General features: G+C 38.6%; 1 protein-coding gene across 1 annotated transcript in view; it reads right to left on the bottom strand.

The window, feature by feature from the left end:
* The window catches only part of MARCHF3 (membrane associated ring-CH-type finger 3), an 88,142-nt gene that overhangs the window by 30,429 nt on the left and 44,439 nt on the right, over positions 1 to 13,274 (bottom strand). The gene's annotated exons all lie outside the window — the stretch shown is intronic.

The raw sequence follows: 13,274 nt of genomic DNA, 5'->3' as shown, positions 1-13,274 counted from the left end.
GAGATAAAGCTTTCCCCAGGCAGCAACTTATACTCCAACAGCCTGGTGGTCTCTGTACCTGGGGACCAGGGCTGACCTTGCACCACGCGTTCACAGGCTGCAGCCACAAGTGCATGAACAACCCCTTGGGCAGAAACAAAAAGCTACCTTTGATAAAAGACCAAGTCTAATGCTGCAAAACGATGATTACTGCCAGAATTATGCTAAGTGCTGGGACAGTGCTTTTGTCCATTTCTTTCGATTAGTGGGTAGAATCAGGGAAACAATGTGGCTTAATTAATAAATATAACTCCTAAGGCCTGACCCAGAATGAATCTAAAGGGTGGCTTCCCCAGTGGCTGTGGGGATGGCATTGCCCTGAACCAGTTTCCAAGTGATTTATTTACATTTTGTGTCATCCCAGAACATGGTGTTAAACTGCAGGTGTTTTCACACTTAAGCCCCAAAATGCAGAGATGGAATTAATATCTGTAATACTTACATGCTGAAAGTTAAGAGGCCTGCAAGCTTGTTTTTGCACTAGAAAGTAAGCTCTAGATTCTCTTTACTTTTCTTAAATTAGGTCACTTTACCTAGATAAGACAAGCAGATTTTGTAACCAAATGCCAGACATACACATTTACATCTTGGCCTAAAACCTGTAAGATGAGGATTTAATTTCTCTTCAACAGGGTCCAAAGGGTAAGGAAACGCATGTCAATCCTTTAACACCAGAATTCATATCTAATAATCACTAAGTACTTTGTTCAGAAGAGCAGCACTCTTTTTTTTTGTGCAATACATATTACCAATACTGCACTTTCTTTGTTTAGAGCAGGAACTGTAAAACTTTCAGAAATCCATTTCTCTGCAAGTACCTAGGGCTTGATCAGAAAACCCATTTTTTTGAGATCTCCTACAGTACCAGTTTTTACTGGATTAGTAAACACCTCTGAACTCTGTTTGCCCTCTCATGTATATACAGCCTTCATTTCTGGTTCTTCTTTTATCACAAAAAAATGTAATGGAAGAGCTCAGGATGCTCCTTCCATGCAGCACATCTCATCACACCCTCTGGGACTCACTACATCTGCATACTTTGGGGCAGCTAAGTGCACCAAAGAAATGTAGCAGAAATTACACCTACTACACCCTACTGCTTTATGGCTAAGTATTGTGTCAGCAGCAGGTGAGGACCAGTGTCTGGTGATTGCAAAGTCTTGCAGTCTTCATTAAATACAAAGTTTTAACAGAATAAGAGAAGTCAGACCAGATCCTAACATGCTACATTTGATGGAAATGTTACTACTGACCTCCCTTAGTTTTGCATTGGACTCAAAGTTACTGTTCAGTGGCTGTAGGATGGAGCTCAGGGGAAAATGCTCGAAGTTAAATCTTTACATACTCTCAAGGCCATATTTGCCCCAGGGAGCATTAAAAAATAGCTCTCGCTATTTCCTCGCAATGCTAAAAGGAGCGCTGCTAACATCACATGAATTATGGCCCTGTCCCACATTATAAATCCTTACCTGTGCTTCATTTTCAATTCATGGAAGTAAACATTAGCTGAATTCAACTGATTATTCCTGAACAGGGAAGGTCAAGCTAAAAATGACTTGCTTAAAGCACAAATGGTTAAGTATTGCTTAACTTCTAAACTGGCATTTAGCAACGAATTACTGCTTGTGTAAATCTTATGTAAAAGAATTCTTTCACAAATGTGACTAGTTTGTAAACCTGTGGTTTTACATGGCTCAAAGTGGTCTAGTTCACATAAATCTTGAGCAGAACTATAACTGAGCAACTTTTCTGTACAAGAGCTTGCATAACAGAGAACACAAGCAGCACTGGCTAGTGATGGGGGCAAGGGTCTGAAAACTTCAGAGCAAAGAGAGTCAGGAGTGAAAAGTGAAAAGCAGGATTTTTTTCACTATTAAAGGAAAATACTTGGAGAAATATGGTTGCAGTATTTCTACAGATAGCTTAAGTAAAATGCTAATTCTTTCGTTCATTAATGCTAAGTCAATTATTTGCCCACTTTTAGTAAATTTGGTTCTTCCAGCTCTTGCAGTCAAGGCTGCACTCAGATATGGCCTCATTAAAAAAATCACATTTATAGTCCACATCATTGAAGGAAAAACAGTTGAATGTATGAAAGTTAAAAACCATACTAGAATTGCTTTCAAATTAAAATAAGTAGAAAAATAAAACCATTTCTCTTTCTAGTAGCTTTATATTCTAGTTCTAGGGTTTAGCAATATTGACTACATCAATCTTACACTTGCTAACAAAAACTTCATTAGAAGCTCAATGAATATGACTCCTCTATAAGTCTTTTAAGATTCCAGTTTTGAAATAAAAAACCAAAGAATTTTGTCTCACCCTGAAAATTTCTTCTTCATGCATTTTAATTAACCTGAAATAATTAATATGCTTTTATATTAATTTTTTCCTTAGTCTTCATCTGCATTAATATTTAATACTAACATTTAATTCCCTTACAGAGCATCCCTCTCCTTCCTACGTGATGCATCCCAAATATCTTACCCTGTGAAGCCTTTCAGTTGTACCCTGCCAGAGATATCTGCATCTGTAAAGGCATCGACTGGTACTGTGTATTGAAGCCTACATTAAGCATTAAGCATATTGAAGAATTAAGCACAGTGGAAACTTAAGCTGAAGGAAGGGAAGGCTTCTACCTCTTCTCCCCAGGATACTATGTTAGTACTACAATGAGCCTGCAAACTCCTTAGGGTAGATTCAAGTCTTCTAAAGTTTGTTGAGGAATGGATCACCTGATGACACTTTGTAAATACATTAAACTTAGCTTGTATGTGATGCTTTGCAAAGCATGCCGCAAACATATTTATATGTAAAATCTATGCTTTCTCTTATACTAAGATTGTGTGACAAACACCCCATGTGTTTGTAAAGGTGCCATCTAACAAGCCCTTCTCTGTCACTAAAGACAATTTACTTTGGTAGTGCTTTACTTGGCAATAGCTGAGCTTTTGATGTTTACTGATGAGGGAATTATTCTTCCAAAAATATTGTTTTTTAAAACAGTAACATTCTTTATAGAAAAAATACTCAAAATTCAGCTCTTTTCCCTTTTATCTTTTTAACCTTCAGACAAAAGCTCCTGAAAATACTGTCACGGCATATTCCTCCACAGAGGAACACACAGTCATATGACAACAAAAAGTTTAATTCTCTCATCAGGAACACCATGGTTTTCTACAATGTTTATATAAAGTTTCCCACTGAATTTGAATTCTGGGGGGAAAGAGACTTCCATCAAACTCAAAGTGTTACACTCTAGAGATCACTCCAGATGCACATGGGAGTGGTTAATTAAAACCAGTGATGGTTCCCCATGCTAACTAGTTTTGCATGCTTATCTACTAACAAACTAGACCTGACATGCAGACCTGGGAATGAAAAATAATTGCTGTAAACAAAGCATATAAAGCCCAATTTTAAGCAAATTACTGAAATGCCCCAGTAGTGAACCAAAGTCAGAACTAAATCAAAATGACATAGGTAAAATTTGATTGGACATTCTTCTCCTTATCAAAACCCAATGAAATACCAACAAGAAAAATGATAACAAGAGTCAGATGTTAACTAGGCATTAGTCTTAATACTATGAGAAATAAAAGCAACGGAACTTTGGAGTAAGTGCTGATCTCAGGTGGGATTTTAATCTGTATTATTATGACTTCTGCACTGAAATCAGCCCGAAGATGTAGATTTTCTTGCTTGGTACAGGACTTGGTACAGAGACAGCTTGATGATGACACCTCAGCTTGTACGAGTGCTGTTAGTGCTTCACAGCAGTCTAATAACTATTGTCTTACTTGTACCATCACCACCTATTTCTTCAGGGTCTAGATGTACAGCATGGTCTACCTGACTCATACATTGTTCTCTCAACTTGTGAAATTCTTATCTAGCCATCACAACTAGATTCTGCCCTCCTATCACTAAGATAACATGAGTTGTGTTCTTCCTCTGATGCATCTGCAGGAGTGTTGTTGAGTGTTGTCTTCCTATTCTAGGAAATTGCATCCAGCAGTAGCAAGTCCCAAATTGCTGAGAAAAATATCATAATTGCATCACAGACAATTCTGAAGAACAAAATGAGGAACATGTAGTTGTCCATTTTGAATGACCTTGAAACAACTCTCAACATTTCTCAAGATCTGGCTTCATGCTCATACTTCACAAGAATACATTCCAGTTTACAATCATGAGACAATTTACTTAAATTTCTTTGGCCAGAACAAGTTTAAAAAATCATCTCATACCCCTATCTAAAGGGACAACATTCATCAATGCACAGCAAATATTCAGTCCTGTAATGAATGTATATGGAATATGAAATCTTTAGAACTTAAATTTAAGATAATATCATTACCTGCCTTCAGCAATGCCTTATGCCAACTTATTCACCTTTCAAAACACTATCCACTCTTAGAAAATAAGTAATTAAGGTTTCTCTTCTTTAGCTCCTGAGCAGGGTAAGACTTGCCCTCCTGTCACTGCTTGTTGGCAAGGCAGGTAGGGAGAAACACTCGGTTTAGGATGTAGGATTTCCATAACCTGTTGATTAACTTCAGTCCTCAGCGACACATGACTTTGTGGCAATCTGTCCCTTCCACTACTCTAAAAAAAATATTTTTGGCTGGCCTTACCTCAAATTAAGACTATGGAAGTTTGTAGAGTTTATTCAGTGACTATCTTCTAAACCTCATGAGGTTCACAAGGTCAAGTGCAAGGTTCTACACCCTTGTCAGGGCAATCTGTGGTTTCAATACAGGATGGGGGATGATGTGATTGAGACCAACCCTGTAAAGACTGATGAGAAGCTTGACATGAGCCAGCAGTGTGAACCTGCAGCCGAGAAGGCCAACAATGTCCTGGGCTGCATCAAAAGAAGCGTGGCCAGCGGGTTGAGGGAGAGGATTTTGCCCCTCTCTCCACTCTTGTGAGACCACACTTGCAATACTGTGTCCAGTTCTGTAATCTTCAATATAAGAAGGATATGGAACTGGTGTAACAGATCCAGAGGAGGGACACAAAGATAATCAGAGGGCTGGAGCACCTCCCATACAAGGACAGGCTGAGTGAGTTGGGGTTGTTCAGCCTGGAGAAGAGAAGGTTCCAAGGAGACCTTATAGCGACCTTCCAGTACCTGATGGAGGCCTACAAGAAAGCTGTGAAGGGACTGTTTACAAGGGCATGTAGTGATAAGACTAGGAGGTATGGCTTAAAATTGGATGGGAGGAGATTTAGATTAGACATTAGGCAGAAATTCTTCACAATTAAGGTGGCGAGATGCTGGCACAGGTTGCACAGAGAAGTTGCGGCTGTCACCTCCCTGGAAGTGTTGAAGCCAGGTTGGATGGGGCCTTGGGCAGCCTGGTCTGATGGGAGGTGTCCCTGCCCATCGCAGGGGGATTGGAAATAGTTGGTCTTTAAGGACCTTTCCAACCCAAACCATTCTATGATTCTATTGTGACATCTATGGTCCCATGACTGTACACAGCAGCTGAGGAGACTATAGTTAGAGACTATTACCAATGGAAGCCTTAAAAGTCCTAAACAATAGCTCTAGCTAGGTAGTCTAGTTCTGTTTCTTAATTAAGACCCATTTACAGTTATGTAGCCCATAAAATGTGAAGATTGAGTATCTGGCTTTGAAGAGGTTGCACAGAGCTATACACTATTTAAAAAAATAAACAAGCATAGCACATTCTCTACTAAGAGCACTTTCCTTTTTTCCTTTGTTCAGATTTTACCTTTTAAAGCACATTCAACAATAATCCAAATGTGGTCAGCAAACAAACAGGATCAAATGACTAGCTTCCAATTCCGTCTGCTTATTTAGCACATAATGAACACTGAGCTCTGCTCTGAGTGACAGAGGGAAAAGATGACACTTCTTGTCCCAGGAGGATTCCACGCAAAGATGTCTCAAACTCAAAGTAGTAAATTGATTACATAGATGATTCTGCTGGTTCTGGCAACAAGAAAAAAAGCACATAAACTACTTTTAGCATGGCACTTTATTATCAGTTTAATGGCGTCCAGGTTTATCAGTCTGTCATTCAGAAAAGTAGGTACGCCTTGTTAGAGGGAAGCACTGAAACAAATTTCTTCATTAAGTATCAGGTTTGATAGTTTTTTCTGTATTGGTAGAAGGATAATTTTTCACCTGATAAGTTGGATAACTAAGAGTCAACAATTTTCTGCTTTATGCTAGTCTATCTCCATCACTTTTGCCTTTCTTGTCTTTGGCTACTGCATTTTAAGTGGTTGCTTCCTGGTCTTGATATATTTTCCATACATATTTTATAATAACATTGATACTGAATAAAAACTGATCACTTTATGTATGAACGTCTTAGCATACTAATAAATCTTAGTGAACTTTTGTCTCATAATTTTGAGACTGCTGCATTGCCAAACGTTAATTATACTCCCCATTACCTCTGGGCAGTGTTCTCAGTTAGTCATCCTTGTCCTTAAATTTGTTCAATTTCCAGTCAAAAGCATCCTCAGTATTTTTGTTAGGAAGCTCACATCCTCCAACAACACTCCTTCATTTTTACCTCCTAGTTTATCTCTTACCACAGCTGCGAATGCAGAATGAATTCCTAGTGTCACATCATTCTATGAAATATATCTTGATGCTTTTGACGTACTCGTCTATGTAATATCCTTCAAGCATATAATTTATTTGTAACCCTAATGAATAATGTTTATTCGAGAGTGCGACAAAAATTAGTTGAAAGTAAGCCAAAGTTTTCTTCAAATCCCTCCTCAACCAAAGCTGAACAGTCCCATCCTTGCAATAATTAAATAATTAAAGCACATCTGTCCATTTAATGCTTGTGAGATCTGCTCTTTCTGACAGTCAGTACTTTACATTCACACACATTACATTCCTGACTACTGATAGAGCCAGTGGATGGACTAATTATGGACAAGTATTTGTGACCATGTATTCCCAGAAACTAAACTGAGGTTGTCTGTCTCATCACGTACAGCCATCAGCTCAGAACTGCCAAGATCTCAAAAAAAGCAAAACAGAGGTACAAAATTCACTGTCTCAGCTACAAACATTGGATCACCCTGGCTCCTGACAGAGTTCAGATGTGTTATTGAAAGAAAACCAACAGAAGCTAATGCAACTAACTACAATAGGCCAGTGCACAAATAGGTGAGGGAGTCAAGATGGTGGCAAATTTGACTCATTTAATTGTTCTTGTGCAAACTGAGGGCAGTAACTGACTCATTGCCATTTGGGTCTTCAGGGAGGAAAAAAAGAGACATACTTGCTTATGCTATAGAACATGTTATGCTCCTAATGAAGTGTAAACAATCTAATGGTGAAGGTCTGTCAGCCAGTACACAAATAAGCTGGATGAACATGTCCTTGTATTGTTTGGCTTTAACATATAGGCATACAAAAAACGTCAATTCCCATGGCAAAACTTAAGCCATAGTCACTTAAGTTAGTAATTTTTCATTATTCCACTCTGATTTAGTTACTAAAAACTTTCAAATCAAACTAACAAGATCAAACTCTGTATGAAACCTGTAATAAGAGTTACCTGCGAACAAGTGGGTGAGAGTGAGAATAAGCAAGCAGGAGCAATATGCACATCTATGAAATATCTCAAAGGACCGAGAGAGTTGCCCATTAGTTTCTAAACCTTAAAGGCAATAGGGCATGATTACAATAGTAATGTCTAGTAAGGTTGTCCCAGTTCTTCCTCGCTGCACTTTTTGCAGTTCATGTAAAACACTGGCGGTTCATATAGATAGCATCTGAGTGACAGGCACTCAAAGAGCAGATACGAATTAACTCTACACTGTAGGTCACCTTTGAAAGCCCTCAGCAGCCTTGCAGCCACCAATTACTTCCAGTCCAAGATGTGTCCTTAAAAGCAAGATTATCGTACCTCTGCAATACAACCCTATAGTCATAATCAGTGACTGACTGATCATTCCAGCAAAATGAATTCAGCTTACAGTTACAAAGTTAGCTTTAAGGGCTTTATTATGAATGAGTTCCTCCTATGCTACTGAAAACACTTTGATCTCCCAGGTTTTAGCATATCCTAAATTTAAAAGAAGCTCTTAGAAGGGAAACTATCATTTTATGCTTCAATAGAGCTGTATGGATTGAAAGGTTACAGGCACAAGTAGGAGGAAAGTAGAATGGAAAGATTAGCTACCATATTCATCTTTCTGTCTGCCTTGGCACCAGGCAGAGAAACTAGAACTTCAACAGCCATGAAAAAGTGGCTCTGCATTTTGCTGGGAGGGGAAAAGAAAGAGATAAGATTTAATTTCCATCTTGTTAAGATTTTATCATCTTCAGGGATGGGTCCTAGAAAACAAAGCCTATTTATTAATATTCCCATTCACACCAAGTAATTCTTCTCCCCCCTGCTGCACCAGTCTCCCTTGGAAATGATGTTAGCCGTCATACTACAACCTGTTATTCCTTATGCATGCTCTTAGAAAGGGAGTATTACATACCACATGCTAGATGATGGCCACAAGTCCATCCCAGAGTCGAATTCTCCAAGCATACGGGGTTCTGATCTGATCTCTTAGCTCTGGGCAGCAGTTTGTGCAGATGTCTGGGGTCCAGTCAAAGCCCAGCATCTTTGCATGAAGCATTCAGGAAGATAACCGCTGCAATCTTTGTGGTCCAGTTGCCTGCTCCAGTCTTAGACATATTTAGCTGCTGCCTCGTATTAGATTTTCGTGACCAGTGTCCAGCTAAGTGCATTGTGCAGGATAGCCTGCATCAGTTGAGGAGCCACACAAGCACCTTCTTCAGCCCCAACAACCCTTGCATAGTTCACGTTAGGAAAAGTCAAGTCTAATGATCTCTGTAACATTTCATAAGCTCTCCAGCAGCATCCACAGAAGTTATTTCATTCTGTTTCACCTGAATTCAAAGGGAATCAGGCCTTAAAGATTAATTGGATGGTTCAAACAGCTCAAAGGATGAGGCTGTAAAGCTGTCCTTGCGTGAAGATATAATGATGACTCTGGCAATATTGAGACCTTAAACAAGCCTGGTATGTTTAATAATCCCAGTCATAAACATGAACTGCTACAGCATTTTAATTCCAAACATTTTAGAGATAAACAGATTTCATGCTTCTCACAAACAACCTAGACCAGATAAGCAGACAACTAACTTTTGGGTAAACACTGACTTGTGTCAGATTTATAATTTTAATTTTTGTTTAAGCCCTCAGAAAAGCAATTATCTAAATCCTAAGCTGGTTAGGAGAAAACTAATCTTCCAGTCTTCAGCCCAGTGAGGCTTGTTAACTACCTGTCTGAGAGAGGCACAAGACTTCCCTTGAGTAGGATAATGTGCCAGTCACAGAACAAGCTCTTTCTGGTTTTGTTGCTCCAGGCCTGTCAAGTCAACTGCCAGTTCACCAATAAAACCTCTATCAGTCAATTGGGGCCGCTGCTGGAGTATTATGGAAGAGCAGGAACAAGGAGCAGTTATGGTGCCGAAAATCCATTTTCAAAGGATTATGCAAACACCAATAAATAATGGGTCAGATCCCTGTTTTACATAATCAATATTAATCAAATTCAGCTGAGGGCCATTTCTCTGACTGAGGAGAAATGAGGGGGAGAAGAACTTCAAAAAGGTCTACAAATGATGGCAAGGCAAGTTTTCATGCAGATGACACACTGACAGAAGAACCACATGGATAAAAAAGGATCACAGACTATTGCTGGTTTGACTTCACCTCATGCCGCTGTCTCTCCTGAGATAAAGCACTGGTCAACTACAATGAGAACTAGGATACCAGAGCTCAGTTTTTCTGACTAAAGACAAGGAAAGTCTGCTGCTCTTCGCCTGCAATCTGACAATTTTGGATTATTTCCTCTTCTTTCACATCTCTGATGGTGGCTTAATGGAAGAATTAAGCACCAGTAAGGAAGCTCATAGCACCAAGCTATGAGCAGACACCTCACACTGAGCATTCCAAAGGTCTGTTATCAGACCTTATGCCAGCTGCTGCTCTCCCCTGAAATTTCTACCCCACTGCTCATGCAGAAGAGGTTGAGTTTCTGACTTTCTTCGAAATGTTGATAGGCAAGAAAACTTAGTAAAGATCTACAAGAATCAAATGAAAAAGATCCAAGATCTGACTTGAGTATTTGGAGATATTTTTTACAAAATATTAGACTAAATACTTTGTCTTTGCTTTGGTAATGTCAGCAATGATTAATTATCACTAAATACTGTTGAATAATTAAAACTAGATTATATTTCCTTTCCCTTTTAATACAATTATTTCATCGTCCTCCTTTTTATTTTCTTTAAAGGAAATGTCTACCAGTAAATTAGCACGCATTTTTCTAGGATGCGTTCAGAACAGGAATACACTAACTGTTCAGGTGAAAGTAATTTATAGACCACATTATCCTAAGTTATTTTTTATTATTTTGTCCTTGGTAGATCAGTGTTGCAGTATCAACAAACAAGTTAACAACAGGACATATTAACAAGATTGCTCATTTCCTTAGTTCTGCTAACAATATAGACTCACCACTCTATTATATAAAAATGAATGACAAGTATTACCATATTATTACTTTTCCTCAAAAAACAGGCACTACCAGTAAACAAACCCTCAGCTCAGTAAGCTGCTGTTAATCACTCCAAAGAAAAAATCCCAGATCCATGAAACCTCTTCCTCTCTATATTATATTTCTTCTAATAATGTTGCTGTGAAAAGAATTTGATTCTAAGTGAGACTACATCTCGGACATTCGTGAAAGAGCATCTTTGCCACTATGGACAAGTGTTTACAGAGGAAAAGGCTTCATCCCTCCTATTGATGTTTGGGCATAAACTAACAGCTTTTATTAATTTCACGAGTGAGCCTTGAGCTCAGTAGGCTTTATCCAAGCTGCATGTGACCTTTATCCCATTGCTTATAGGGCTGCTGTGTGCAATGACCTGCAGATAGGACATAAATAGATATAGCCAGTGGGATTTTCACACAGAACCTGTTTTCACAACACAGTAATATTTGCTTCCTTACATACTAATTGGTGGAAATTAACACTGTATTTCAATTTGAAGAGTAATAGAGGAAGAAAGGCAGTTTTCTCAAACCAAATTGAGTGTTTATCCTTCATTTTCAGTACTTTCTAGAAGCACTTACAGTTAAATTTTAAACAAAACTGTGACAGAACACTAGAACTTTTGGTAACATTAAAGCAATGCTTATATTAATGTAATTTTTTAAGAACACAGGCTTTCCTGGAAAACTTGGGGTGCTCTAGAGAGCTATAGCCACAATTGTTGCATCATGTTACTAATTCACTTTAATTTTAGAATAACTTCCTGGACTCTGTATGCTAAGTTTTATGAAAGCATAAAGCATTTAATGTTTGCATACCTCCACACATGCTTAAAAAGCAGACAAAAGAGTTAATTTAACTTGGGCTGTAACTTATAACATACAGCTTTTCCTTCAATATCTGATAAGGAGGTATAAGCTTTATTCCAACAGTGGTAAACATTGTACCTTAGTGCTTAACTTTTTAAGAAGAATTACATATTTTCAGAGGGAAATTTACCTCCTCACACTTTGGGAGACTTTCAATACTCTGTAATGAGAGGGTTTGTGTTTGTTAGAAAGTGTTGAAAGCTTCAGCTATGGGCAGAGGCTGGGTGTTGCAAAATTTTGATCTCTTTCACCCTAAATGCTTTACAGGTTTTTTATGGGAACTGCTCTTAATACTGCATCTACCAGTACTTTATTCACAGACCTGTGTATAGTGTAATCCAAAGTTACTGTCCTTTAGCCAAGGACAAATTTTTAACGTTTCTTAGTTTATGTTATTCTTTTTCAAAAAAGAGATCTATATATTCTCAGGAACAGTATTTGACCTGATTGCATATGTAAGTATTTATTTTCCACAAGGACTGAAGTTAACAAAAAGAATGCTATTTTTAATTTCAGACTCTAAATTTTTAAATAATTGCTTCCCTAGGCACCATATAATAAAATGTGATACAGAACAACAGACAAGTTTGCTTCCAAAGTTTATTGCAACTGAATGGAGTCCAGCAGCTTGATCCTGTGACATGGTGTTGGACTGACCCGAGAACAGTATCAGCCACATAACACCTGAAAGCAGTGACAGCTTTTTTTAAAGCTCCAAACTGGGGAAGAACTGGATTTTTGTGAAGTGTGTGACATCAACAAAGCACAGCATCAGACAGGTATGCTAAGCAGGAGTTTCGTCAGGTACAAATCCACTAAAGTAAGCAGAAGAAAGAGATAAAACCATCCTTTCCTAGTGACCAGCTCAGCATATAAAGTCTAGCTTTTTCACCAGGTGCTTTCCATCAACTTCCAGCAATTCTCAGGGCTCTTTATTCTGTAGGGATGTGGGCAGAACAGCACAGCAGAAACCTATTGTCCACTTGCTTTCCTAATTTAAGAAACGCTGATATCAAGGCCTGGTATTATTCTTTGGCACACATGCTACCATGACCGTTTGAAATTATAAGTCTCCTAGCAAACACATTTACTGTTGCTAAGGTGATGGGTTTGGCACTGCCCCTACTGTGAACTAGATTTGAGGGATTAGGGGACATTCATGTACCTTTGGTGCACAAAACACTAACATATACCTTAAATGTTCTCCGAAAGTAACAGACACACAAAAAAGTTTCACCTTTACTATGCTAATTCAGTTTCTGCATGCTGAAATGAGTCTGCCCCATCAGACATAAAGCTGTATCCAAATTGCAAGTGGTCAGCTCCCCATCCATCCTCTACACCTTACCATTGAGGGGATATCCAGTTTTCACTGGCTTTTTCTGTGTGACATCTCTTTGTTCCTACAACTCACTGACGCCTTATCATCTTACATCATTAAGATCCCTTCTCTTGGTACAGGCAGAAAATACCGGCTTAGATCCAGCACCTAAAGGTGACGTCTTAGTCTACTGACTTTAAGGAAAGGTTTGCCACAGACTTTAACAGGGCCAAGATTTCCTTGCTGTTAAGGGAGGCCCCAAGGCTTTGGCCATCATCACGTAATGGCTTCTTAAGCAAGTCCAGCAAGATCAAATATTCTGAATGCTTACAGAATAGGTTTGGAAACACAGCTTACAAACTTGCCAATTAGAAATGCTAATAATCCTAACAAATAGAATTTACACCAAGTAACCTTAGGTGCTTTGTGCCAGCTGACAAAATTAATATAAAATT

This window comes from Cuculus canorus, chromosome Z (assembly GCF_017976375.1).
Source record: "Cuculus canorus isolate bCucCan1 chromosome Z, bCucCan1.pri, whole genome shotgun sequence".
Taxonomy (NCBI): domain Eukaryota; kingdom Metazoa; phylum Chordata; class Aves; order Cuculiformes; family Cuculidae; genus Cuculus; species Cuculus canorus.
The sequence above is the reverse complement of the archived record's forward strand: the minus strand, read 5'-3'. Positions and strand labels throughout refer to the sequence as shown.